The 27,834-nt window shown below is 42.9% G+C and overlaps 1 protein-coding gene across 8 annotated transcripts in view; it reads right to left on the reverse strand.

Moving 5' to 3' along the window:
* PRKN (parkin RBR E3 ubiquitin protein ligase) overlaps nucleotides 1-27,834 on the reverse strand; it is a 1,234,790-nt gene that overhangs the window by 510,496 nt on the left and 696,460 nt on the right. The window lies entirely within an intron of this gene.

Consider the following 27,834-nt stretch of genomic DNA (forward strand, 5'->3'; position numbering starts at 1 on the left):
TTGCCTGGAAAATCCCATGGATGGAGGAGCCTGGTAGGCTGCAGTCCATGGGGTTGCTAAGAGTCAGACATGACTGAGAGACTTCACTTTCTCTTTTCACTTTCATGCATTGGAGAAGGAAATGGCAACCCACTCCAGTGTTCTTGCCTGGAGAATCCCAGGGACAGGGGAGCCTGGTGGGCTGCCACCTATGGGGTTGCACAGAGTTGGACATGACTGAAGTGACTTAGCAGCAGCAGCAGCAGCATTCTAAGTTAGGCAGATAGAAAATATAGATGAATGCAAAGCATAAGTCTTGCTCTCTAGGAAATTATAGTTTGGTTAAAAAAGTACAAGTTGACCACAAAATTTTAAAAAGTATTTGTGTATTATTATTTAGTTACAAAATTATATGGGACCAAAAATTGCTAATGCAAAAATTGATAAAAGGCATTGCAACCTCTGACTGGTCGAAAGGTCAGTAAGGTTTTTCGTTGGAAGGACTGATGCTGAAGCTGAAACTCCAATATGTTGGCCACCTGATTCGAAGAACTGACTCATTGGAAAAAACCCTGATGCTGGGCAAGACTGAAAGCAGGAGGAGAAGGGGACGACAGAGGATGAGATGGTTGGATGGCATCACCGACTCGATGGACATGAGTTTGAGCAAGCTCTGGGACTTGGTGATGGACAGGGAGGCCTGGAGTGCTGCAGTCCATGGGGTTGCAAAGAGTCGGACACGACTGAGTGACTGAACTGAACTGAACTGAACTGTGCTCAGTCATGTCTGACTCTTTGCAACTCTGTGGACAATAGCCCACCTGGCTCCTCTGTCCATGGAATTTTTATGGTGTAATATAATTAAAATTGCATTTAAAAAAAAAATTGCTGTCCAGCATTCACATACCCTATAAATGGCAATAAAAAATAATGTGGAGCTCACTGGGACTGAACCACATTTTTACATTTTTCTAAAGCAAAAGATGTTAAGAAAGAGAAAAGATCAGTTTTCATACCAATCCCAAAGAACGGCAATGCCAAAGAATGTTCAAACTACTGTACAAGTGTACGCATTTCAACATGCCAGCAAAATGCTCAAAATCCATCAACTCCCTTTCATTTTCCTGCAGACTTATTTGCTGTCTTCTCCCTGGACAGACCCTCGTTCTGGCACACACTGGGGATCTGGACAAGGAGTCTGTGAATGGGAGAAGGGAAGGCAGGTCTCAAATGGTTCAGGAACCAGGGCCATCTAGCTGCACTGACTCAGATTATCCACAAAGTTTCAGTTTAGTTTATGAACTGATTTCACCCCTATTTTCTTACCTCTGTCCTTCCCTTTTTACTCAACCAATAAATATATCTTGAGCATTTCTTGCATACAAACAAAATGAAACAAAATGGCAGCCAGCTACGGAAGGGACCTAATATTAAGATCTTGACCTGTCCAAGGGGTGCCTGCAATGCAAACTGAGAAGACAGGCAGTGTAAAGAAAAGTGACAGCATAGGAAGCCCACACACAGCTCAGCACATGGCCAACCGAATCAGCAGTACAGACTCCAAGCGTGGTAGGTTCCAAACAGAAGGAGATGACTATGTTTTAACGTGCTTTAACTTTATACTCAATTAGACAGGTGGACTAGTTTTGTACAAATTAGGCCACACCAAACAAAGCCAGGTGAATTCTCTGACACACTCCCCACTCACATACGCTCAACATAACGATCTCATGTTCGTCTCTCTGGATTTATTTATGGCACTGTTTCCTTTTGTTGGCATGAGTCAGAATTGCCAGCTTAAGCTTAACACAGTTTATTTACTCTTCCACCAAAGTAATATTTTATATGCCTCATGATCAGAGGACTATCAATATTTTATATTAATTGCAGAGAAAAGACATCAGAGGCACTATTTAAATATTCTTCTGGTCTGTGAATGAAAGGCAATAAAAAAGTAGGGATTAATTATTAATAACTGGTAGTATACTTTGTGCCAGGGACAGTGATAAATGTTTTCATGGACTCCATCTATATCAGTTCTCACTAGGAGCACTGATGAGTCTCATTATGAAGAATGTTCTTAGTGCTAACTATAGAACTCTGGGGGGCTAATCTGGAATTGGCATTATGGAATGTGCCTTGTGCTTAAATTAGAAATAGGGGGTGGAGACTGAAAAACACTTTTATTAAGAGAAGAGTTTAGATGTAGCCTAATTACCTACTCAGTAAAGATAAGGAAAAGAGAGAGAGAGAGAGTAAATGTACAGGAAAGAGAGCAAGACAGACCCACTGACTGTATGGAAACCTGCTTGTTTTTGTACGTGGTCGGAGAGAAAGAAGATTTCCCCTAGAGAGAGCTCCAGCCTCCGGTGAGGGGCCCAGGAACAGGCTCTGGACGTTGTCTGCCGGGCAGCACTCACGCAGCCTCCTCCGTGACTCCGCACCGCCTTCCGACAGGGCTCTCAAGGCTGGGGACAGGCCCGGAGGGGACCAGGCACACACCGCCTGGGGTTCCACCAAGTTTACAGTGTACCTGGGAGGCAGGTTGAAGATCAAGCTGAAAACTTGGCATACATTACTTTTAATCATGCCAACAACCCTGTAAGGTTGGACATTTTTGCCCAGGAAAAGGATTAAGACACTCTACAGCCTTTCCCAGGGAAGCGATGGGCTCTCACTCACCAGTGTTCAGAGGCGGGTGAGGGACGGAGCAGGACTGGCCTTCAGGTCTGGCTGACACTGAGGGCCCTGTGCAGCCTCCCTCGTGTAACTCCCTACTGGAGCGGGGAGGAGGAGGCCAGACGAAGGAGCGAGAAGAGAAGAGGGTTTCCTCTCCTTGCCCTAAATGCCAAAGGGCAGTCTCTCTTGAGATATTCTACTGAAAAAAAAAAAAAAAATTAAAAATCAAAACTTGGATGGGAGAACTTTTCCAGATAAGGGGACCATCTCTTAGTTCCAACTATGATTAAAGCGGAAACATAGAAAAGTTATCTTTAAAAAAATGAAACTAGAACACTTTCTAACACCTTACACAAAAATAAACTCAAAATGGATTAAAGATCTAAACATAAGACCAGAAACTATAAAACTCCTAGAGGAGAACATAGGTAAAACACTCTCCGACATACATCACAACAGGATCCTCTATGACCCTCCTCCCAGAATATTGGAAATAAAAGCAAAAATAAACAAATGGGACCTAATTAAACTTAAAAGCTTCTGCACAACAAAGGAAACTATTAGCAAGGTGAAAAGGCAGCCTTCAGAATGGGAGAAAATAATAGCAAATGAAGCAACGGACAAACAACTAATCTCAAAAATATACAAGCAACTCCTACAGCTCAACTCCAGAAAAATAAATGACCCAATAAAAAAATGGGCCAAAGAACTAAATAGACATTTCTCCAAAGAAGACATACAGATGGCTAACAAACACATGAAAAGATGCTCAACATCACTCATTATCAGAGAAATGCAAATCAAAACCACTATGAGGTACCATTTCACGCCAGTCAGAATGGCTGCGATCCAAAAGTCTACAAGCAATAAATGCTGGAGAGGGTGTGGAGAAAAGGGAACTCTCTTACACTGTTGGTGGGAATGCAAACTAGTACAGCCACTATGGAGAACAGTGTGGAGATCCCTTAAAAAACTGGAAATAGAACTGCCTTATGATCCAGCAATCCCACTGCTGGGCATACACACTGAGGAAACCAGAAGGGAAAGAGACACATGTACCCCAATGTTCATCTCAGCACTGTTTATAATAGCCAGGACATGGAAGCAACCTAGATGCCCATCAGCAGATGAATGGATAAGAAAGCTGTGGTACATATACACAATGGAGTATTACTCAGCCATTAAAAAGAATACATTTGAATCAGTTCTAATGAGATGGATGAAACTGGAACCTATTATACAGAGTGAAGTAAGCCAGAAAGAAAAACACCAATACAGTATACTAACACATATATATGGAATTTAGAAAGATGGTAACAATAACCCTGTGTACGAGACAGCAAAAGAGACACCGATGTATAGATCAGTCTTATGGACTCTGTGGGAGAGGGAGAGGGTGGGGAGATTTGGGAGAATAGCATTGAAACATGTATAATATCATGTATGAAACGAGTCGCCAGTCCAGGTTCGATGCACGGTACTGGATGCTTGGGGCTGGTGCACTGGGACGACCCAGAGGGAGGGTAGGGGAGGGAGGAGGGAGGAGGGTTCAGGATGGGGAACGCGGGTATACCTGTGGCAGATTCATTTCGATATTTGGCAAAACTAATACAATATTGTAAAGTTTAAAAATAAAATAAAAGTTAAAAAAAAAAAAAAAGAAACAAAAAACGGAAAGCGGTAACATACTGTGATTTTAGAAAATGAGCAGGACTAGCTAGGAAAATTCCATCAGAATCTGTGAATGAAAAATAGGTATGCTTCGGAACCAAATGTGGTGGTCACATGCTTAGCAGACACTGCAGCAGAACAAGCCTTACAGATGGCTCATGACTATCAGGAACTTGACTCCCGTCACTTACATGGTGACATTCTAAACGTGTACGAAACATTTCTAGAGTTTTCAGTAAACAGGCCATGGTGGAATGATGAGTGTTTTATTTTAGTAGAGGTATGCATCTCACTTCCAGTGAAATGTCTGCCCAGAAGTCTCTGATAGAGAGCATATAGAATCACTGATGCAATCACTGGAAGAATACAGGGTTAGATCCTAGTTTGCATGCATTTGCGTCAATCAAGAAAGGGCCTTCAGAGAGGAAGCCATGTAACCATTGCTTCAGACACTTTGCAATCACGTGTGCACTTAGCCGTGAACACACAGGGTGCTCCAGGCTCCTGTCAAGCTCTGATGTTGCACTGTACTCTTAAAAGTACAGTAAAAAGTGCCACGTTTTACAGTTTGACTCTAGGAAGAGAGACTGGATATTTCCAGGGATCCTTAGTGGGCAGAAGGACTAGAAGACCAGAGCCCCGTCCTCGTGGGTTTTTACAGCACACAGGTCTCTGTGTACAATTTTGAGACACAAGTACACATTTGAAGGAATTTGGTGGCTGTTGCATACACTTCCAGGTGTGTGTCTATTTTTCCCTCTGTGAGTAAGGATAGGAAATCACACCGGGTTCTTAGTGTGTAATTCTCAGCTGGTTTAGTCCACGCGCAGAACTCTTAACATGGCTGTGGTTCTGCTAAGTGGTGTCATTCGTGTCCAACCCTCAGCGACCCCATGGACTGCAGCCCACCAGGCTCCTCCATCCCCGGGATTCTCCAGGCAAGAACCCTGGAGTGGGCTGCCATTTCCTTCTCCAATGCTACGACACTCCAATTGCATGTCTGCCTTTGGGGTACAGTGTGGGATCATGAAATAGAGAATTCTAGCATTCACTGATGGCCTTCTCTGGGCAGAGCCTCTACAGGCCACATACATAAATTTCTCCTTTAATGTTCACAGAAATTAATTAAATCGATAACTTCATTGTTACATCCTCAGTAAGGAAATATTTCAATGACTCTTCACAGAAGTTTTGCTTTTACTAGGTACTGTTCTACATCCTGGGGCTCAGTATTGCTCAAAACACACAAACTTTGACCCTATTTGGCTTACATCCTGGTGTTGGGGAGAGAAAATAAGTAAGTGGCAAACAGATGCACAATATGACCTCATATAACAGTAAGCACATGAGGAGCTTACAGCAGGATGAGAGATGGAGTCCTCTGGAGGGGGCAGCATGTGGGTTGGGGGCTGTTTTTCAGAAAGTGATCAGGAGATGCCTCATTGAGTGGACCTGGTGGAAGTGAGAGGATGAGCTAGCTTTAAGTAGTTAAGGAACTTTCCCAAAGTCATCTTGCTAATTCATCTGCAGTACTTTAAAAACCTGGGGAGTTTGTGGGAGAACGGCTACAGGTACATGGATGGCTGAGTGCCCTCACCCTTCATCTGAAACAGTCACCACACTCTTCACCGGCTACACCCCAATCCAAAATAAAAAGTTAAATGAAAATAACTTGTACTTCCCTAAACTAATAATTTAATAGGGGCGATGTTTGGCATTCATATCATATCGTATTTCTTAAAATTTGTCTCTGGTATCAAATATTAACTCTTTTTATGAACTTATCTTGTGGCTCGATGGTAAAGAATCCACCTGCAATGCAGGAGACCTGGGTTTTGATTCCTGGGTCAGAAAGATCCCCTGGAAACGAGAATGATTACTGACTCGAGTATTCTTGCCTGGAAAATTCCACGGGCAGAGGAGCCTGGAGGGCTACAGGCCATAGTGTTGCAAAGAGTTGGACACGACTGAGAGACTTCACTTTCTTTCTTTCTATAGTTCCTTTTGGAGAAGGCAATGGCAACCCACTCCAGTGTTCTTGCCTGGAGAATCCCGTGGACAGAGGGGCCTGGTGGGCTACAGTCTATGGGGTTGCAGGGAGTCAGACACGACTAAGCAACTAACACACACACACACACACACACACACACACACACACACACACACACACACACACACAGACTTCCTCGTCCATCAGCTGCTCCCCTGCTCGGCTCTGTGTGGATCCTGACCAGCTGCTCATGGTGAATCCTAGCACTTGGCCTCCCGTGCTGGCCTTTCCCGTTCATGCTGCCCCAGAGACGCTCCAGTACTCCTGATGTATAAACAGGGGTCCCTTGTACGGAGCTATCAGATGCCCTTGACATCAGCCCGAGCCAGGCACTGGCATCCCCAGCTCCCTTTCTTCACCCCCGGGTCTGTGACCCTTGTGCTGGCATCATGGGCCCATGGGCCAACATGAAGTACCATCCAGCACAGAGCCCTCCCGCTAGGCTCAGCTTTCTGGGGAGCCCAGACCTTGACACCCCCTCGTAGACTCCCAGATCCTTGGAGAGAGATACTCTATTTCCATTTTTCATCTCTCTTCAGGTCGCAAATAGAGTTATTCTCCTGAGGGTTAACAAGAAGCTATCATGTTTTTGGTTAAATAGTGAACTATGGCCATAAGAAATGCAGCAATTGCTTTTAAAAAGGCCTAGATATAAGCTAGGTTGCTGCTGGTTATCAGGTAGGAAAGGGGCTGGGAGCAATGCAGCCATGGGAGTACAGTGTGAGATTTAGAAAGGCTGATGGATAATATGAATCTGCTGAAAGTCCAGAATCAAATAAAAGCAAGTTCTCAATGAATCCGGGCGGACTACCCAAAAGCCCCACCCAAACGCCAATCGCCTTGTGTTTGCCTCTTTTTTCCAAGCACCTTGGGAATCTTGGTGGTTTTCATGTCTGGAAACTTTCCCAGACTTGCTGTTTTGTACCCTTCTCTGTAGAAACTACTGTCTCCTCTACCCAGAAATTCGCTTCTTATTGGGAACAGGCTGAATCCCAAATCAGACGTCACAGGGCCCTAAGCTGCATCATGGACTGGGTCGAGGCTATGTTAGCCTGAAATGCATACAGCCATCAGAGAGGGCAAAAGACACAGAGAACGAATCTTTCAGACCCAGTTTTACTGGATAAGATCATAAATGCAATGCTAGCTGTATTTTAAAAATTCTGAGGACTCAAAAGGCAAATCTTAATTAGTAGCTGCCCCACACCAAGCAGGAGTCACATGGATAGTCTGAGAGAAAACGGAAATCCTCCTTTTCCAAAGAAAATAATTATTTCATATTCCAAACTGTAAAAATCAAAGCAACAGCAACCAACAAACAAACACTCTAGTCTGCAGGCTGACATGTTTGATTACAGAAGTGAAGTCACTGCAATAAATAAAGCGACACTTGTCAGAAAAGGCCTTTCGCTGCGTGAAGCCTTTCTCTAATTTCCTCTTTGTCTACTATTAGCTTATCCCTCTGCCTGCCAATGCAGGAGATGCAAGAGACAAAGCCTCGATCCCTGGGTTGGGAAGATCCTGTGGAGGAAGAAATGGCAACCCGCTCCAGTATTCCTGCCTGGACAATTCCCTGGGCAGAGCAGCCTGGGAGGCTGCCATCCATGGGGTTGCAAAGAGCCGGACACAGCGGAGCATGGGCACGAAACACTCCTTTCCCTCTAAGGCCCTCACATTCCCTAAAGGCTTGTGGTTAGTTCATCCTTCTAAAGGATACATGTGGGATGTATTTAAGGACTCTTTTTCTCTTTTCCTGGACTATTTTTCTTTATAAATACATTTTCATCAGTATCTGCCAACTGGCTAACTACCTAAATAGGACTAGGATCTCTGCTTGATGCATTGAGCAATAATCATGATCCTTCTCACGGGATCATGAGATGGGATGGGACAAGAGACTGCTTAGCAGGTCTTGCACTATTTCACGTGGGGCCCTAATGACTCGGTGACATGGTATTATTATGGCCATTGACAATACTTCTCTGAAAAAACTGGCCCACAATTATACTATTAGTAAGTGGAGGCACAGAGAAGGCAATGGCACCCCACTCCAGTACTCTTGCCTGGAAAATTCCATGGACGGAGGAGCCTGGTAGGCTGTAGTCCATGGGGTCCGCTAAGAGTCGGGATACGACTGAGCGACTTCACTTTCACTTTTCACTTTCATGCATTGGAGAAGGAAATGGCAACCCACTCCAGTGTTCTTGTCTGCAGAATCCAAGGGACGGGGGAGCCTGGTGGGCTGCCATCCACTGCGTTGCACAGAGTCGGACACGACTGAAGCAACTTAGCAGCAGCAGCAGCAGCAAGTGGAGGCAATGGAATATAAAGATTGTCTGATGTCAAAGCTCACGTTCTGTGATGGCCTCCAGGTTTTTTCCCATGCAGGGACATCTGGACTCAGGTAGGACATTTCCAAGTGGTCACTGAGTCTAATTAATTAACCAGTGATTTTCTGCTTTCACCCAACAGCTGTACAACTTGAGACTTATAATCACACTTGGGAAAAGACTGCCAGAGAGGTAGAGAAGCTAAAACGTACTTAAATACATCTGATTACAGTACTGCTTTTATTTCTGTAAAGGCTGCCAAATGAATTATTAATAAAATCTGTTTAAGATTCTTGCCCTGTTTTAAGTTATACTGAGTATTAGTCTTCTGAGTACTTAACAATATAACAATATACTGTTGACTACTGATCAAATATTATCATCCTTGATTTTGAGATTACTGAGTTCCTATTTTTTTGCATTTAAGGTTGTCAATAACTGTCCCTTGTTTTTACTTTTCATATCAAAAATGCGTAGTGTCTAGTACAGCTATCTCAGTTCAGTCGCTCAGTCGTGTCTGACTCTTTGCGACCCCATGGACTGTAGCATGCCAGGCCTCCATGTCCATCACTAACTCCAGGAGTTTACTGAAACTCATCTCCATTGAGTCAGTGATACCATCCAACCATCTCTTCCTCTGTCGTACCCTTCTCCTCCCGCCTTCAATCTTTCCCAGCATCACGGTCTTTTCCAATGAGTCAGCTCTTCGCATCAGGTGACCAAAGTATTTGAGTTTCAGCTTCAACATCAGTCCTTCCAATGAACACTCAGGACTGATCTCCTTTATAGCTATAGTCAAGGTCTGATCATTGACACATTCAGGATTTTGAAAACTTTTAACATTTATTTTCAATAATTATCAATTTTCTACCTCATATAAGAGTTGGATTTTCAGAAAGTCTAGTATCTGTAAACTGTTTCAAGTTTTATAAGATAATTGATGACATCAAACACTAATAAACTCCTTCCTTAAAAAAAAAATAACCTCTGGAAATGATTGAAATCTTTCATGCTCAGGCAAGATTTCAATAGTTTATTAAAATTCAATTATTCTCAAAATATTTTCATTGTGATTTTTAGAAGTATTTATGTTTTATATCGACTACCAAGAAATTCTAGTTTCAAATCCAAAGGCCCCATTCTAAGAGATCAGGTCATTTTTATATTTACATACATATACATACATATTTACATACATACATATACATACATATACATACATATTTGTATGTATTGACCATTACAAAGGATGCAAATGGCTCAGGGTCTGAATTCTCATGTGGATCCAAACCTTCTCCTTGGCACAGAGATGCTCTCTCAAATCATCTAACTTTTCTGAGCCTTCATTTCCACTTTAAGTGTACACAGCAGTACAACTAGGGCAGAAGAAAATCATGAGACCACCGAAATCCCACTGGCGTCCTCAGCTGGCGTCTTCCCTCCAGGAGGGTGGGCTTCATGCTCCTGTTACATGGCCCCTGCTCAACATCACCTTGATTCTGAAACACCCTCACCACGACCCCCTGACTTGCTATGAAACACCCCTGAGAATTTTACCATTTAATGGCCAAAATGATGGATACTGCAAGCAGAATTAAGGGCTGATGAAACCAAGAAAGCATTTAGCATATTAATGAGCTTTAACTCAAGGGGACTGAAGGAACAGTTTGAAGCTTCCCGGTAGACTGGTAGAAATAGCATTTGAGCAGGATATGTTTTTGTTATTGTTCAGTTGCTCAGTTGCATCCAACTCTTTGTGACTGCATGGACTACAGTATGCCAGGCTTCCCTGTCCTTCACCATCTCCCGGAGTTTGCTCAAATTCATGTTCACTGAGTCAGTGATGGCATCCAACTAACTCATCTTCTGTTGCCCCCTTCCCCTCCACCCTTCAATCTTTCCCAGCATCAGGATATTTTCCAGTGAGCTGGCTCTTTGCATTAGGGAGCCAAAGTATTAGAGCTTCAGCATCAGTCCTTCCAATGAATAGTCAAGGCTGATTTCCTTTAGGATTGACTGCTCTGATTTCTTTGCTGTCCAAGGGACTCTTAAGAGTCTTCTCCAGCACTAAAGCTTAAAAGCTAGGTCTTTTAGTGTCCATCAAATAGCCCCAAGTAGACAGTTATATATGTCAAACACAGGTAGGAATGGTTCTTAATGAGAGTAGGATAAAAAGTTCATTTTATGCCAAAATGATACAGTTGAATCAACCCAATGGCATGCACTTTGAGGTGTTTTGTAGAACAAGTTTTCTAGTAATAAGAGGTCAACCATTTACTCTGTGTTATCTGGCCTCTGGGTCAAAGAGCAAATATCCTGCATACCACTGGCCAGAGAAAGCTAGGGAACAAATGACTCAGAGTAGGGAAATGCTTTTCAAGGGTCTTTTCAAATGAGTTAGCTCTTCGCATCAGGTGGCCAAAACACTGGGGTTTCAGCTTCATCATCAGTCCTTCCAATGAACACCCAGGACTGATCTCCTTTAGGATGGACTGGTTAGATCTCCTTGCAGTCCAAGGGACTCTCAAAAGTCTTCTCCAATGCCACAGTTCAAAAGTATCAATTCTTCGGTGCTCAGCTTTATTTATAATCCAACTCTCACATCCATACATGACTACTGGAAAAACCAAAGCTTTGACTATCCTCACTGAAACTTGAAACTGTCTCTTTTTCAACCTGGAAATGTGCTTAAGTAGATTTCTATACTGAACTCCAGACCTAACTAAATACGTATCAATGTAGCTTTTCTCCAGATTCAGTATTTTTCAAAGCTTCCTAAATGATTCTTCACTAAACCAAGTTGGAAACCACTGCTCATCTAATGGGCTATCTCATGATGGACCGACAAATGTCCTCGTCACGACATGGGCGTCAGATACAAGTTGAAGGATTGAGAATGTCGAGGGCAGATTGTTACCTTGCCAGGAAGACAAGAAAGCGAGAGACAAGCCAACTAGAAGTACCCGGGCCGGAGGCACTTTGAATGATTGCTCCAGAACTGTCTGCACTTGCGGAGTGCCAGGGTTTAAGAGCGAGGACAGTGTGGTAACTTTCCTAAAGTCGTACTCCTGATACTCTGAATATACACTTCGAAAATGATCATTTAGAGCTTTTTTCATTTTCAACCTTCTTCACAACCAAGATAATCACGATGGTGTGATCACTCACCTAGAGCCAGACATCCTGGAAGGTGAAGTCAAGTGGGCTTTAGAAAGCATCACTAGGAACAAAGCTAGTGGAGGTGATGGGATTCCAGTAAATTAAAGTAAATAAAAACCACCCTCAGGCTTTTCAGGTCTGAATCACTATCGGAGAGGAGGAAGCCACAGGAGCCGAGTATGTTTTAGCTATTTTCCTTCAGTTTTGTGTTAAAGCAAAATTATGTGAAAATGATGAATAAGGTTGAATAAAGGAATAACTGTAGGTAGGTATTCCTATGTCTTTAGAACTTGCCTTGTATATCTACCTATCCATCCATAGACCCACTGAGAGAAGAATATACAATTAAAATTTAACATTTATCCAAAAGATTTAACACATTTTAGGTAAAAAAAAAAAATCAATAAAATAAAAATAAAAGTTTCTAAACTTTCATTTAATCACGTGCTTTAGACATTTAACATCTGAAGCACAACACTGAAGACCACTAACCAACGTGGACCCAGAGGGAGCAACAGAAAACCCTGGCAGAAGAGGCAGATAGGATAAAATCATTTTCTGTCTGTTGCTCTTGAAAATCCCATCTGTGGAGGGGGCAGGAAAGTGACATTAAATATAACACGGAATTAACTGGTAACCTAGTTTACTTGATAATTTCTACAGGATTTCCTTCCAGGCTATACCTTTCCCAAGGGTACTGCTTATCACCTAATATCTTGTACAGCTTTATGAAATACATTATGATAATAGAAAATAATCACATTCTGAGGTGTGTTGGTATGTTTTTAGTGTCGTGATTTCTATGAAGATGTGTCTTTTCAACTAATTCTACCAGTTAAGTATCCCTATCAGTTTATATAGCATGAAAATGAAATTTGAAGACCTATGACAATGCACAGCAGACCACAGCTATGAGCTGAATTTAATTTTGCAGCTTAGCTTCATTTTAAAATTCTACTGTGACATATTTAGCTAGAGAAAGATATCAAATCCAACTCTTGTGTATTTAATTATAATTCAACTCAATGTGGTGTTACTTCATGTGACCTTAAAATGCTGGATATGCAACTTCTGATGTAGGGCTATATTTTAACTGTAAGGATTCAATCTGAATGGCCATTATTTTTTCAGGTAATTTATTTTTTACTGTCCTGGTTTCTATAATTCCTGATTTCATTGAAATAGCAAATCTACTCCAAAAAGAATAACTATTTAGCCCATAATGTTATGCACTGAAATTGGATCCTACACTTTTTCTGAATCTGTAGTATTCAAAAGAATCTAGATGGATGGTTATCCATGTGTTTATGTAAGAATGTTGTCTAAGCAAAAGAATCCCTATTAGTTGCCAGGCAGGTGGACGATGGTGCCCTCGTTCAGGCAGCTTGTCCCTCGAATGTGCAGAGAGCCCAGCTTCCTGATGGGAGAACGGGGCTCCCACCCAAAGAGGGCAGGGAGTGTGGTGCCTTCATCAGCACAAATCTGGTTTCGTCCTAATGACTGCAGTGTATTATTCTGATTTACACTTGAAGGATGGAGCGAAATGTGTTCTCTAGGTTTAACTCAATGAATCCTCCCACAACAAATGCTTTCCAATGCTTCCTGCACAGAAGCTGTGAAACCTAAAACAGTACTAATAATGCAAGCACGGCTGAACAGCGAGGGAATGAGAGTGCTATTACCTTATCTCATATGTTCTATCCATGTACTACATTATGAGGGCAAAATAATAAGAGTCGACATTTTCCACTTGAAATGATAAATAAAATGGTGATTATCTGAAATACAGATTCATATTTACTGCCATCAATGATAAATCTCTCTCTAAAGGGATATAGTACCTGGTGACTTCAGATAATAATTGGATGAAGGCATTGTTATTAGCAAAACTTTTAAAAGCTAAGCCTTCAGAACATGAAAACAAACTTCAACAAAATTTTTTTAGTATTCAGGTAAGCATCGCATGACCTAAAAGCTTTGCACCTTAAGAGAACATTTTTCGTGTGGCAACAAAAGTGGCTGAAATGAGGACTGGTGATGTCCTGGGTAAGAATCTGCCTGCCAGTGCAGGGGACATGGGTTGGATCCCTGGTTTGGGAAGATCCCACCTTCCTCGGAGCAACTGAGCCTGCGCGACACAACCACTGGGCCCCGCTCTGCAGCCCGAGGGCTCAACCACTGAGCCTCTGGGCTGCAACAGCTGTAGCTGCGCACCCGACAGCCTGCGCTCTGCAACACGAGAAGCCAGGGCAACGAGAAGGCCTCTGCCACAGCCAAGAGCAGCCCCGCTAGGGCAGTCAGAAAAAACCCTGTGCAAGAGCAACGAAGACACAGCACAGCAAGAAATAAGTAATAACTAAGGTGAGTAAGTTCAGTTCAGTTCAGTCGCTCAGTCGTGTCCGACTATTTGTGACCCCATGAATTGCAGCACGCCAGGCCTCCCTGTCCATCACCAACTCCCGGAGTTCACCCAGACTCACGTCCATCCAGTCGGTGATGCCATCCAGCCATCTCATCCTCTGTCGTCCCCTTCTCCTCCTGCCCCCAATCCCTCCCAGCATCAGAGTCTTTTCCAATGAGTCAACTCTTCACATGAGGTGGCCAAAGTACTGGAGTTTCAGCTTTAGCATCATTCCTTCCAAAGAAATTCCCAGGGCTGATCTCTTTCAGAATGCACTGGTTGGATCTCCTTGCAGTCCAAGGGACTCTCAAGAGTATTCTCCAACACCACAGTTCAAAAGCATCAATTTTTCTGTGCTCAGCTTTCTTCGCAGTCCAACTCTCACATCCATACATGACCACTGGAAAAACCATAGCCTTGACTAGACAGACGGACCTTTGTTGGCAAAGTAATGTCTCTGCTTTTGAATATGCTATCTAGGTTGGTCATAACTTTCCTTCCAAGGAGAAAGCGTCTTTTAATTTCATGGCTGCAGTCACCATCTGTAGTGATTTTGGAACCCAAAAAATAAAGTCTGACACTGTTTCCACTGTTTCCCCATCTATTTCCCATGAAGTGATGGGACCAGACGCCATGATCTTTGTTTCCTGAATGTTGAGCTTTAAGCCAACTTTTTCACTCTCCTCCTTCACTTTCGTCAAGAGGCTTTTTAGTTCCTCTTCACTTTCTGCCATATGCTGGTGTCATCTGCGTATCTGAGGTTATTGATATTTCTCCCAGCAATCTTGATTCAAGCTTGTGCTTCCTCCAGCCCAGTGTTTCTCATGATCTACTCTGCATATAAGTTAAATAAGCAGGGTGACAATATACAGCCTTGACGTACTCCTTTTCCTATATGGAACCAGTCTGTTGTTCCATGTCCAATTCTAACTGTTGCTTCCTGACCTGCATATAGGTTTCTCAAGAGGCAGGTCAGTTGGTCTGGTATTCCCATCTCTTTCAGAATTTTCCACAGTTTATTGTGATCCAGTCAAAGGCTTTGACATAGTCAATAAAGCAGAAATAGATGTGTTTCTGGAACTCTCTTGCTTTTTTCGATGATTCAGCGGATGTTGGCAATTTGATCTCTGGTTCCTCTGCCTTTTCTAAAACCAGCTTGTACATCTGGAAGTTCACGGTTCATGTATTGCTGAAGTCTGGCTTGAAGAATTTTGAGCATTACTTTACTAGCGTGGGCTGCTGCTGCTAAGTCGCTTCAGTTGTGTCCGACTCTGTGCAACCCCATAGACGGCAGCCCACCAGGCTCCCCTGTCCCTGGGATTCTCCAGGCAAGAATACTGGAGTGGGTTGCCATTTCCTTCTCCAACGCATGAAGGTGAAAAGTGAAAGTGAAGTCGCTCAGTCCTGTCCGAGGAGATGAGTGCAACTGTGCGGTAGTTTGAGCATTCTTTGGCATTGCCTCTCTTTGGGATTGGAATGAAAACTGACCTTTTCCAGTCCTGTGGTCACTGCTGAGTTTTCCAAATTTGCTGGCATATTGAGTGCAGCACTTTCACAGCATCATCTTCCAGGATTTGAAATAGCTGAACTGGAATGCCATCACCTCCACTAGCTTTGTTCGTAGTGATGCTTTCTAAGGCCCACTTGACTTCACATTCCAGGATGTCTGGCTCTAGGTCAGTGATCACACCATCGTGGTTATCTTGCTCATGAAGACCTTTTTTGTACAGTTCTTCTGTGTATTCCTGCCACCTCTTCTTAATATCTTCTGCTTCTGTTAGGTCCATACCATTTCTGTCCTTTATTGAGCCCATCTTTGCATGAAATGTTCCCTTGGTATCTCTAATTTTCTTGAAGAGATCTCTAGTCTTTCCCATTCTGTTGTTTTCCTCTATTTCTTTGCATTGATCGCTGCGGAAGGCTTTCTTATCTCTTCTTACTTTTAAAAAGTGGTTGAAATCATACACAGAGAATGATATGGAATAGATTGGTACACATTTGTTAAAAATTGACTATTGAAAGATGCATAGAAATTATTACTGAAGATGTGAGGAAGCAGGTACCAGAATGCATAGAGTAAAGACAATTGGCTGTAATGTTGGATACACGTTTCTCTCATGTGTTAACAGTGCTTTTCTTCTGTTCTCTTCCAATAATGAAGATGATAAAACATATTTTTATGAGGCCAATAAGTAAAGTTTTATGGTCTCAATATAAACAGTTTCTTGAATTAGAAAATATTATTTGATGGTTATGTGGGATGACTTAACCACTAATGGGGTGGCTACCTTGATTAGATTAAAAAAAAAAAAAAAGACTCAAGCAGAATGGTTAGAGAATGAGAAAATTCATTCAACACATGATTTATGGGTAAGGTGTTGAGCAAAGAAGTGGAAGCCAGAGGTAAAAAGCACTGAAGGTGTCACTGATGTACTTCCTCCTATAAAAGCAAGACTCCTCTAATGTGGCAGGCTTTCCACCACACTTTAGTTGAAATATGGAGTGGTCGTGAGACTTACTTGTAACACAGAGTTTCATTGTTTAACTCACAGTACAAACTTTGGAAGTGCTGTGAAACTTACAGTTTCTCATTTTGCTTCTGATAAATTTGTGAATCTTTTCTAGGTCTTCATGTGTGATGGGATAGGTGATGCATTGAAGGATTTCAGGGGGGTACCATTTGCATGACTTACAATTTGTAGATTCACATTTCTTTATTCCCCCTCACATTTTGAATTGGTAGCAAAATCTTGAGCAAGGGGGATTTTAATATATATATATGTATATATAGGCAGAAGTGCTACACCCAATAGTGGCTGGCTTGACTCTGCTGTATCACGTGGCTACCAAAGGAAAAAACAATCGAGTGGATATTTTAGAAAAAAATGAAGTTCTCTATTTTATTAGGGTTATGTAATTTTTTACCAGGCACAAAAATATCTCGCCCTATTTTTTTTTTTTTTGAAGCAACTTGGGTTTTATAGAGAACATTTTGAAAACAGAGGTTTGGAAGTGTTTTCATTTCTTTATTGCTTTATTTAGGGGAAAAAAAAACAGTATCATAAATACAGTCATATCTACACACTTACACATAGGTGGAATTAAAATGCATTCTGTTTAAAAATTATTCACATGAGGAGTTTCAGTGAGTTTTGAACATATTTAGTTAAAAATGTAACAATGACCCACCTTCTAGAATTGCTTGATATCAATGAAGAAATGTACTACTCACATTTCAAGAAAAAAATCTTTGTTTAGTTAGTGAATATGATTCAAACATTAAAACTATGACTCCATGGGCAGCCTGATGGCTCAGACAGTAAAAAAATCTGCCTGCAATGCATGTGACCCAGGTTTGATCCCTGGGTCAGACAGATCCCCTGGAGAAGGAAATGGCAACCCACTCCGGTATTCTTGCCGAGAGAACCCCATGGACAGAGAAGCCTGGTGGGTTACAGTCCATGGGGTCACAAAGAATTGGGCACAACCAAGCAACTAACGCTTTCATTTTTGTGAGCACAACATGTATGTTAAAACATTCACCCAGTCTGACCTCAATCTCTTTTTCTCCTCAAATGGTGGAATCCTCTGTCCTTCTCTTCAAGGTCACGTCACAGAGCAATGGTTTTCAATCCCGAGTAGTTGCTGTGGCCCCATCAGGATCAACTGAGTTAGCCTTTCTAAAGGTAAAGCATGTGTACCTGTATTTACAGTTTCTTCCCAGTTGATTCTGAAGCACAGAGAGCGTCTGGCTTAGTCTTGTCACTCCCAATAACTGGGCATGATCTCCGGAATCCCCAAGCATGCTCTGATCACCATCTTCTGCTCTCAGATCAATCCCTTTGGTAATCTCACTTGAATAATTCTTCAGCCTCTTCAGATCCTTCAATCCACTGACCCTACCAACTTTCCATTATTCGTGGCTCTTCATGTTTGTGTTACCTCCTTATCCAATTTAGATTTCAAGCTTCCTCAATCCATTTGCTGAAGTTTTTTTCTTCATAGCTTACAGGCAAACTCCCAAAAGGGGATGACTGTAGTTCACATTGAACTCTTTGATTGCCTCTGAAGTTAATCTCGCGCAGACAAAAATTCACATCCGTACCCACTGGTCTGAATTTAAACATAATTGCCAAAACCCAAATTTGTTTGTGTGAAAATTGCACATGGAAGACTGGCAAGGGAAAAAAAAAAATAAAGACATAGAGATATGGAAATCTTTTTTAAAAAATATACTTCTAGGTAAAAAGAAATCCAACACAACAATGACAAGTTCAGAGACTTAGAGAAGCGTGATATTTAAATGTCCCAGAAGAGAGTCTCAGAATGGACGGATGGACAAAATGATCAAATTCTGGGGGAAAAAAAGAGAGAAATGGAGACCTATGTTTACACAAAACTCTGCTCAGTAAATTCTTACAGTAGCTCTAGTCATAACTGCCAGAAATTGGAGACATCTAAGTGCCCTTCAAGGAGTAAATGCTCACACAGTGGGGACTGTGTACAATGAGGCCTACTGAGCGCTGGCAGGGACCAGCTATGCAAACACACAAGGCCGTGCGTGGATCTCAAGGCATCATGCTGAATACAGGAAGCAAGTCTTGCCAGTTCCCTCCTATACCGTTCTCTTCGTGCAGCAAAGTCAAAAAGGCAGCTGCAGGAATGGACCGCAGACCCAGGGTGCAGTGAGAGAGGGGCCCAGCAGGGACTGATTATGAAGGGAGAGTGCCAGGAATGTGAGGTGAGGAAGCCTTCTGAATCCTGGTTAGGGCGGTAGGCCCACTAATTTACCCACGGGTTAGATTCAACTGCATGTCAAAAAAAAAAAACAATGTCAAACTGTAAGACCATTAAAAAAAATCGTGCTGAGAAAATGCATTCATTAAGGGTAAGACTTCATTATTCAGAACTTTAAGGAAATAGTGCAAAAGGTTTAGGAGAATCTAGGGCTGATGAAATATAACTTCCACTTACCTGTGATGTCTTTAAAAATCTTTTTAAAGGATTTATATTTTATTTGCAAAGAAGGATAAAAAATGTAGTAAATTTTTTAAACCAAGAAAAAAAAAAAAAAAACCACGTAATAAGTCAGGGTATATTCCAAGTGACATGTGTCTGGAGAGCAGCTGGGGTCCTGGGGCCCCTCAACCCTCGGGCCTGTGGGTCAGAGCAGCTCTTATTCCTGCTCTCCAGACCCCATTTCTATTATCCTGCCATCTCCCCCATGTGACTCGTGAGCAGTGAAATGATTCATACATTCGAGCCTTATGAAAGTCAGTTCTTATTTCACAGTATTCTTAGACACTTATCTTCCTTCCTATCTTTTTCAAAAGGCTTTCTTTCCTCCTAAGAAGCTATTTCTCAAAACCAGATTTATTCCTGAAAGAATCCCTCTTCTCATTACTGATCTCATCTTAGCTGGTAAACTTCTGTTCTTTCCTTTGGCATGAAGGAGAGCTGAATCCATCTCAGACAATATTCTGGACACGGCAGCCTGAGGTCTTGGCATCCCATGCCATTTACCCTTGGTAAATGGTATACAGCTTCCAAACATCCCAGGCTTTGGGGTTCACTAACTGAGATGATGGTCAAGCATTTAGAACATTTAGGAGGAAAAAAAAAAAAATCTCAAAATGTTTGGGAACTGGATCATTTTTTTAAAAGACAAAGAATATATAATTTAATTCAAAGTAGAATTCGGCAAAGAAATATTTTGAGTAAGTAAGGTTATATGTATAAAGAGACCCTGGACTTTCTGTTTTCAACTGGAATATTTGAAATACAGGGTTTCTGCATTCTATCATGAAGAATATAATCTGTCCTTAGGGCAGGTTCCTGGGTTTGTTTTTGTTTTAAGTTATAGTGATTAAGGCCAAGTCCGTTTATATTGCTTTTTCAAATGCCCCAAATGGAGGCAAAGTTACAAATAAATACATTTCAGACTGAACTAGTTCTACTCACAATAGTCTTATTTCTCTACCTGCCCCATACAAGTGTTCTGGTAACCTGAATGGCTTTCCTTCCCCAGATGGTTCAGAGACCCAATTTCCTTGGATCTTAGGCCTTCACCAACCCCTGCATTTTCAGTTCTCTCCTCCCAGCCAACAGAAGGAAAAGGCAGAGAGGAGAAGTCATACTTCCTGCTGCACTGGCCAAGAAGGGACTTGGAACATGTCTACTCACATTGCATGGACTTCACCCTGAACTTGTCCCGTTTCCATCTAGATGTGGGGGCCTGGGTAGTGTAGCCTCTGGCTCACAAATAAGTAACCATACGGCTGCACCACAAATGTTCTTTTAGAGCTGGGAGCCATTGTGCAGTGCACCCCTTGTACATAAAGTTAGGTTTCTTTCTACAAAAACTGGTATTTATTACCGAAGGGAAAAAATGGGTTAATCCCAAGTGAGTTGCACCTCAGAAGGGAGGAGAGAGAAATTCTTCTCCCTCTGGGACCAGGGAAGTACAGGGGCCCAGACTCTGGGACAGTGAGACACTTTAGAGACGTCCACTGAGACAGGGTAGATAGGCCTTCCACACCTGGAAGCCAGCATGAGTTAGGCAAGGATTCTGAGATCAGGCAAGACCTGGCAGTTACACGCAGCTTCTAGCGGGAGGTGTTAGTCGCTTAGTTGTGTCTGACTCTGTGATTCCACGAACTGTAGCCAGCAGGCTCGTCTGTTGGTTATTTTTCCTGTATTACTTCTATTATCTCTAAGAATTTGGTCAAGTCTTGTAAAAGTTAGAACTTCTTCTTCTGGCTATGAGGTGAGAAAATTGGGAAGATGGCCCAAGTTGGGGTCATCTGAGCTGGTCTCCAGGAAAAACACAACGATGCCCAGAGGAGCGGCAGTCACCACCATCAGGGCAGAGGCCCCAGCACGGTGACAGGATGAGACATCTGGAGCGGAAGAACCCGAGGCATCCGTTTGTGGATGTGCCTGCGGCAGAGCCTGGAAAACTGTGACACTGACTCCACCAAGCCCACAAGAAGTTTGTGTTTGGGAGATTTGGCATAAAAATGAAACATGCTAACTCTATTGCCATGTGTAGGTGATCAAGATAAAACGGGTGCATACATATTATTTTTTAAATACTCTTAAACACAGTGAAATTTTTAAAAGTGACAACATACCATCATATGAGAGTTTTGTTCTGGGTAAGAAAGGAGAGAACAAGGTCCAAATACAGCGATCCATACGTGTGCGTGTTAAGTCCCTTCAGTCGTGTCTGACTCTTTGCGACTCTATGGACCGTACACCTCCAGGCTCCTCTGTCCATGGGACTCTCTCCAGGCAGGAATACTGGGGTGGGTTGCCACACCCTCCTCCAGGGGATCTTCTTGACCCAGGGATCGAGCCCGCGCCTCCTGCACTGGCAGGTGAGTCCTTTACCACTAGCACTACCTGGGAAGCCCTTATACACATTACACATTGAGAAAAGTAAGCCGAGTCAGAGTCTCACATGGTGGAGGTGAGGCACGTTCAGAGGGTGTAGGCAAACCCTGGGCAGATGGTGAGGAAGGGCCGGTGCCCTTTCAGACTTAATGTGGTCCTAACAGAGATGAGCAAACAAAGGTAGTAACCCTTGTCTTTCCTCCTAGGTCTCTGTACCTGGAACGTAAGTCCTGCTCAGGGATTTCCCCAGAAAGTCTGTCTTCCTCTCTTCCAAGCTCTGTTGATTCACACAGGGAACCTAATTCTAAATCCCAAGAAGTGGATCCACAACACAAAAGGGAAATGAGGACTTCTGGTTTCCAGTAGAGCTTACTCCCCATGATGCTGTTTCACAGGAAACTCAGCTCCATCCCCCATTTCTCAGCCTCCAAGGTCTTAGAACAATCACGCCTTCCACAGGAGGACACTACCAACCAGGATAGCAGACAGCAGTCAGAATGTGCCTTTATGACAGAAAATGAAGTGACGGCTATGATCTATGGCGGGTATTTCTCAAAATACCCCAGGGGAGATTTCACTCATGCTACAAAGTAAGAAATAACAGCAATAACAATCACTGCTGCAATAGGACATTTTAGACGGGCATTCTTTAAAAGCTTCTAAAATGCTACTGCGAGAGTTTTATGGCTGTGCCGAGTCAGAACTCAACCACGTTTAAAGCGAGGGGACGGGGGATGGCGGTGGGCCGGAAGTGTCACAGGTCAGCACTGGCTCTGCAGTCTCTCTTTGTTGACAGTATCGCCAACTGAGCTCACGGACGCCCCAAGGAGACACACGGCACAGCGTGAGCTGTTCAAAACAATCTTACTATAAAAGCGACTTTCCTTTTAAAACCAAAAAGCACTTTCTGTAATGAGAGGTTAAAGCTAAGACACCAGTGAGTACTGCCAGCTTCTGTTTACTTCCTCCAATTTCCTGTTGCTCTGGGTAGGAATGAAAATTGGATATCAAAGACAAGAACTAGGGTTATTTTGCTGGATACCTATTCTCCTAAACATGAGGCTCCGAGGTCTTATGACCAGGAGCAATTCTTCAGAAAGTATGGAAAGTTGGTTCTCAGAACGTCCTCCAAGCCTCAGCTTTTGCTCAACACATCTAGTCACTAAAACATTTCTACCGAATGTTCCAGGACCCCAAATTGCAGCCAAACTACAAGATAGCTCTGTTGGGGCGGGGCACGCGTATCTGCAGGGGGGAGACAGAGGTATCTTGACTCCAACATAATCTGGGGTTTTCAGAGGTAAAAGCCTTAAAAGTGTCTGAGCCACCTACAGAGAAAGCAGTTAGATCTAATTATAGCTCTTAATAGAGAGAATTGGCTGCTTTGAGAAACGCAAGCCTGTAGGTTAAGAGCACTGTAAATCTTCAGAGATTCATGCCATCACGGGCTTCTTAAGAGTGATGCCCTTGTGCAGTCCTTATTTAGATTTCTTACAACTATTCTTGTAGAGTCTTCTTGAAAGTGGATGGTTTACAAATTCCCAATGTGTTTTCTGTATATCCCAACAGGCGCTTGGGTGACCTTTCTATCTTATAAACAGCAGATATTTTAGAGTTTGAAATAAGGCAAACAATCACCAAAGCTGTTATTATAAATCTTCATCTTTTCCAAGTGCTTGTATCTTCATATTATTAAAATAATGGCAATTTAGTGAAAAGCAAAGACATCACTTTGCTGACAAAGGCTCGCATAGTCAAAGCTACAGTATTTTTAGTAGTCATGTACAGATGTGAGAGTTGGACCATAAAGAAAGTTGAGCACCAAAAAAAATCAATGCTTTCAAACTCTGGTGCTGGAGACGACTCTTGAGAGTCTCTTGGACTGCAGGGAGATCAAACCAGTTCATCCTAAAGGAAATCAACCATGAATATGCATTAAAAGGACTGATGCTGAAGCTGAAGCTCCAACACATTGGCCACCTGATGCAAAAAGCCAATTCACTGGAAAAAACCCTGATGCTGGGAAAGATTGAAGACAAAAGGAGAAGGGGCAGCAGAGGATGAGATGCTTGGATGGCTTCACCAATTCAGTGGACAGGAACCTGGGCAAACTCCAAGAGACAGTGAAGGACAGGGAAGCCTGGCATGCTGCAGGCCAAGGGGTTGCAAAGAGCTGGACACGCCTTAGTGACTGAACAAAAGTTTAGTGAAACTGGTCATCTGTTAAAGGCTCTAGAGAACATATCTCATGAGAGATACCAACAATTTATTTTAAATGTGCTTATAAAGAATTACTTCTATCCCCTTTTATAGTGTTAAATCAAAACCTGTTTTCAGTAAGTCTGGTCAAGCAAAGGTAGAGTGAGTCCCAGTCATCAGGATTTTATGAGTAACTGGAAAGTAGAGCTAATATAAGATTGTATTATACGAACACATCAATGATTGATTTAGCTAGTTAAAGCACAGAACATATGAGATTTAGTCACAGGTTTATAACCCCATGTCATCCACTTGGCTTTGCTCTCATTAGGAAGCAAAATATGGCATAGATCAGTGGTCCCCAAACTTCTTGGCATCAGAGACCACGTTTGTGGAAGACAGTTTTTCCATGGGCCGAGGCGGGGCAGAAGTGGGGGATGATTTGGGGATGATTCTCACGAGGAGCCCGCAGCCCACGTCCCTTGCAAGCACAGTCCCGTCGGGTTCATGCCGCTCTGAGAATCTAATCCCACCGCTGATCTGACAGGAGGTCAGGGGGTAATAAGAGTGAAGGGGGGTAGCGGTAAATACCCCCCATCACCTCCTTCTGTGTGGTCCAGTTCCAAACAGACCACAGGCCAGTACCTGTCCATGGTCTGGGAGCTGGGGACTCTGGCCATAGATGGATTGTGTGGATAATAAAGAGGATATGGTTTAAAAGAGATACTGGGCTTAAACCTCATGTACTGTCTGCATCCTCACCTGACCTGTGTTCACGTGGAAGGATGGGGGGTTTACTGTGTGTGTGACTGTGGACAAGTTGCTGATCTTACCCAAATGCCAGTTTCCATTTGTGAAACACATGCTACCATCAGCAGGCTCTAGGAGGACTAAATACTAAAATGTCTTTAACACACAGAGCTTGGGGCTCAGCAATAATAACTCAACCAAAGTACGGTTAGGGTCACGAGCATGACCGACCAGGCTCACAAGGCAAGTAAGAAATACTGGTGTGGAGTTTCAAAGGGGCCGGTGGGTCTTTATGATTCTGCTACTGTGCTGATTCTAAGACTTGCTCACGACACCTCGTGCCTTTCTCCTCAAGGAAAGACCATGTGAGTTATCTAGGCACTGGTAACCTCTGCAGCACGCTGCTTGGCACAAAGAACACGATACATTATTTCTGAATAAACAAACATATTGAGTTGAAAGCTATATTCATCATGTAAGTGACTTTCATCCCAGCTAAGCCCAACACACTCCTGAGCTGACTGTTATAAATGGAAGGCTTTCACTCTGCTCTCAGATGGAAAGTTCCAAACCTTGGAGACACTTGTGACACAACCCACTGTATTCATCCGCTGCACAACTCACCCGATAACCCTCTCCCCATCATCGGCCCCACCATCAGATGGTTGGAAATCTTCTGGTGGCCACTGCCTCAGTGGCTTCCCCACGTGGCCCTTCCTTTCAACTAGTCACTGCTCCCATTCAACACTTGCTACTTTACTACAACACTATGGTGGTATTATAACTATCCTGTTTAGCTCTAATTCAGACTAGAAATGATAAAACGTTATTCTTTTTCAATCATAGCTGTAAGAACAACCATACTTTCTCAAAAATTTCAGTAGAGTTCCACTTCTTTCTAAACTGAAACCAACCCATCAGGATAGATCCAAAGCTAGCCTCTATATGGCACCCGCCTTCCTTTACAAGACTCATTGCTTACTTGGGCCTTGCTTGGAGGGGCTTCCCCGATGGCCCCAGTGGTAAAGAATCTGCCTGCGATGCAGGAGACACAGGAGATGCAGGTTCAATTTCCGGGTCGGGACAATCTTCTGGAGGAGAAAATGGCAACCCACTCTTGTATTCTTGCCTGACAAATCCTCTGGATAGAGGAGCCTGGAGTGCTACAGCCCAAAGGGTCACCAAGAGTCGGACGCGACTGAGCATAAGCATGGCCTTGCCAGGACCTGAACCATCTTAAAAACTTGCTTTTTCCAAATCTTTCTTTGCTCACGCATTTCTCTGTACCTGGAACACGCGTTCCTCCATACCTTCACCCTTGAAATTCTTTCCGTTTTTGCGTTCCTAGTGAAATGACACTTTCTCCATGACACCTTTTGCAAATCAACTTCTCACTGTTCTTGGAGATCTCTAATATGTGCTCATCATCACTGTCAATGTCTACTTGCTACATTGTCTTAATCATTTTCAAATTATTATTTACAAGCATTAAAATGGTAGGAAGATTGGTTAAATGTGTCCTATTATTTATAACTCTATTCATTTGATGCTGACATTGTTTTGTTCTGTCCTCAAAATTTAATGATGTGCTCATCACACCAAGTCTGACATGGTGAATTTGAAGCAACTCCAAGTTCTGAGGTAGAAACAGATGTTGTCTTGGAGATGCACATCTCACTCTATGTATTCTATACAGCACTTACTTGGTGCTTTATAAAAATCTTTTTATTGATTTTTCTTACATTTGGTTGCCTTCATGAACAGGGGGAAAAAGTTTCAGTAAAAATATAGCTGAAAAGAATACGAGAGAAATGGTAATATAAACCCTCATGGTTAACAGCCACAGCAGGAAAATTCAAAATTAAATTCCAACCCTAGCTATTAAACACCTTGATCAAACCTCCCTCCAACATCACTGAGCCAGGCAATTTTTCTCTTTTTCCCCACTGATTCAGAGTCAGCAAGAGAGAGAGGTGAGTGGTTGGCAAAAGAAAATGAATACACTCTGTAACACTGGTCTCAGGGAGCTGGAGCTTGCTAACTGTGGCCTGACCTGCCTGCATTCTGAGGATATTAATAATGTTGAGAGCCTGCAACACAAAACTGCTACACTACCTGGAGACCCGCATCCTCAATTTAGCTCCTGGGGTTAATGAGATCGCCCAGCTAATCTCTCCTTACGCTTTGCCCCGGCTGTAGTTAGCCGTGGTGTCTACTTGCGCCTCAATAAATATTTGTTAAGCAAATAAGGAGGCAAAGGATGAGATGGTTAGATAGCATCATCGACTCAACGGACATGAACTTGAGCAAACTCTGGGAGAGAGTGGAGGATCGGGAAGCCTGGTGTGCTGCAGTCCATGGGGTCGCGAAAAGAGTCAGGCACGACTTAGTGACTGAACAACAATGACAAGCAGATAACTGAATAAATAATTGAGCGAATAAATGAATAAATAAGGGAGCAGTGGGGACAAGGGACAGGGTCTGAGGGGAGGCTTTCTGAAGAGGCTGAGTACTGGAGGGCAAGCAAGAGCTATCCAGATGCAGGCCCTTGGAAGGCCCTTGAAGGGCATTTAGGCAGCTTGACTGACGCAAACTGAATGAGTACCACGAGGGGCTGGAAAGCGCTGGGTCAGGAGTAGGGAGGAAGATCCACTCAGCAGGCCTGAAGAGATTATAGCGGAGACAAGCAGGTCAGATATGATGAGATACAGTGATAGGTGAGGAATCACACAGGACCAGATGGTTGGAGGGCATCACTGGCTCGATGGACATGAATTTCAGCAAGTTCTGGGAGCTGGTGACCGACAGGGAGGCCTGGCGTGCTGCAGTCCATGGGGTTGCAAAGAGTCGGACACAACTGAGCAACTGAACGTGACTGAACTGTCCCATATGTAGCAACAGATAACTACAACGTGACATACACAAATTATTCAGGGGGCTAATATAGTCTTATTTTCACAGGGCCAAGCCTTTATATATGCTTTTATAAGATGGGAATCACTTTTACTATTACATCTCTTGGCTTTCTGGTTCGAGGTTCACACTCCCCCCCCGACCCCCCGACCCCATATCTCAATTTTTGAGACTGCAATTAAATTTGGAACAAGACTGCACTGGATCTATTTTCTGGTCATGTTTCCACACAACATAACGTTTGGAGAATTGACTGAAAATCTGTTATTGTTCTTGAAGAAGGGAGCATTCAGCATGCAATAGTCCTA

Source organism: Bos taurus, chromosome 9 (genome assembly GCF_002263795.3).
Source record: "Bos taurus isolate L1 Dominette 01449 registration number 42190680 breed Hereford chromosome 9, ARS-UCD2.0, whole genome shotgun sequence".
In the NCBI taxonomy this organism is placed as follows: domain Eukaryota; kingdom Metazoa; phylum Chordata; class Mammalia; order Artiodactyla; family Bovidae; genus Bos; species Bos taurus.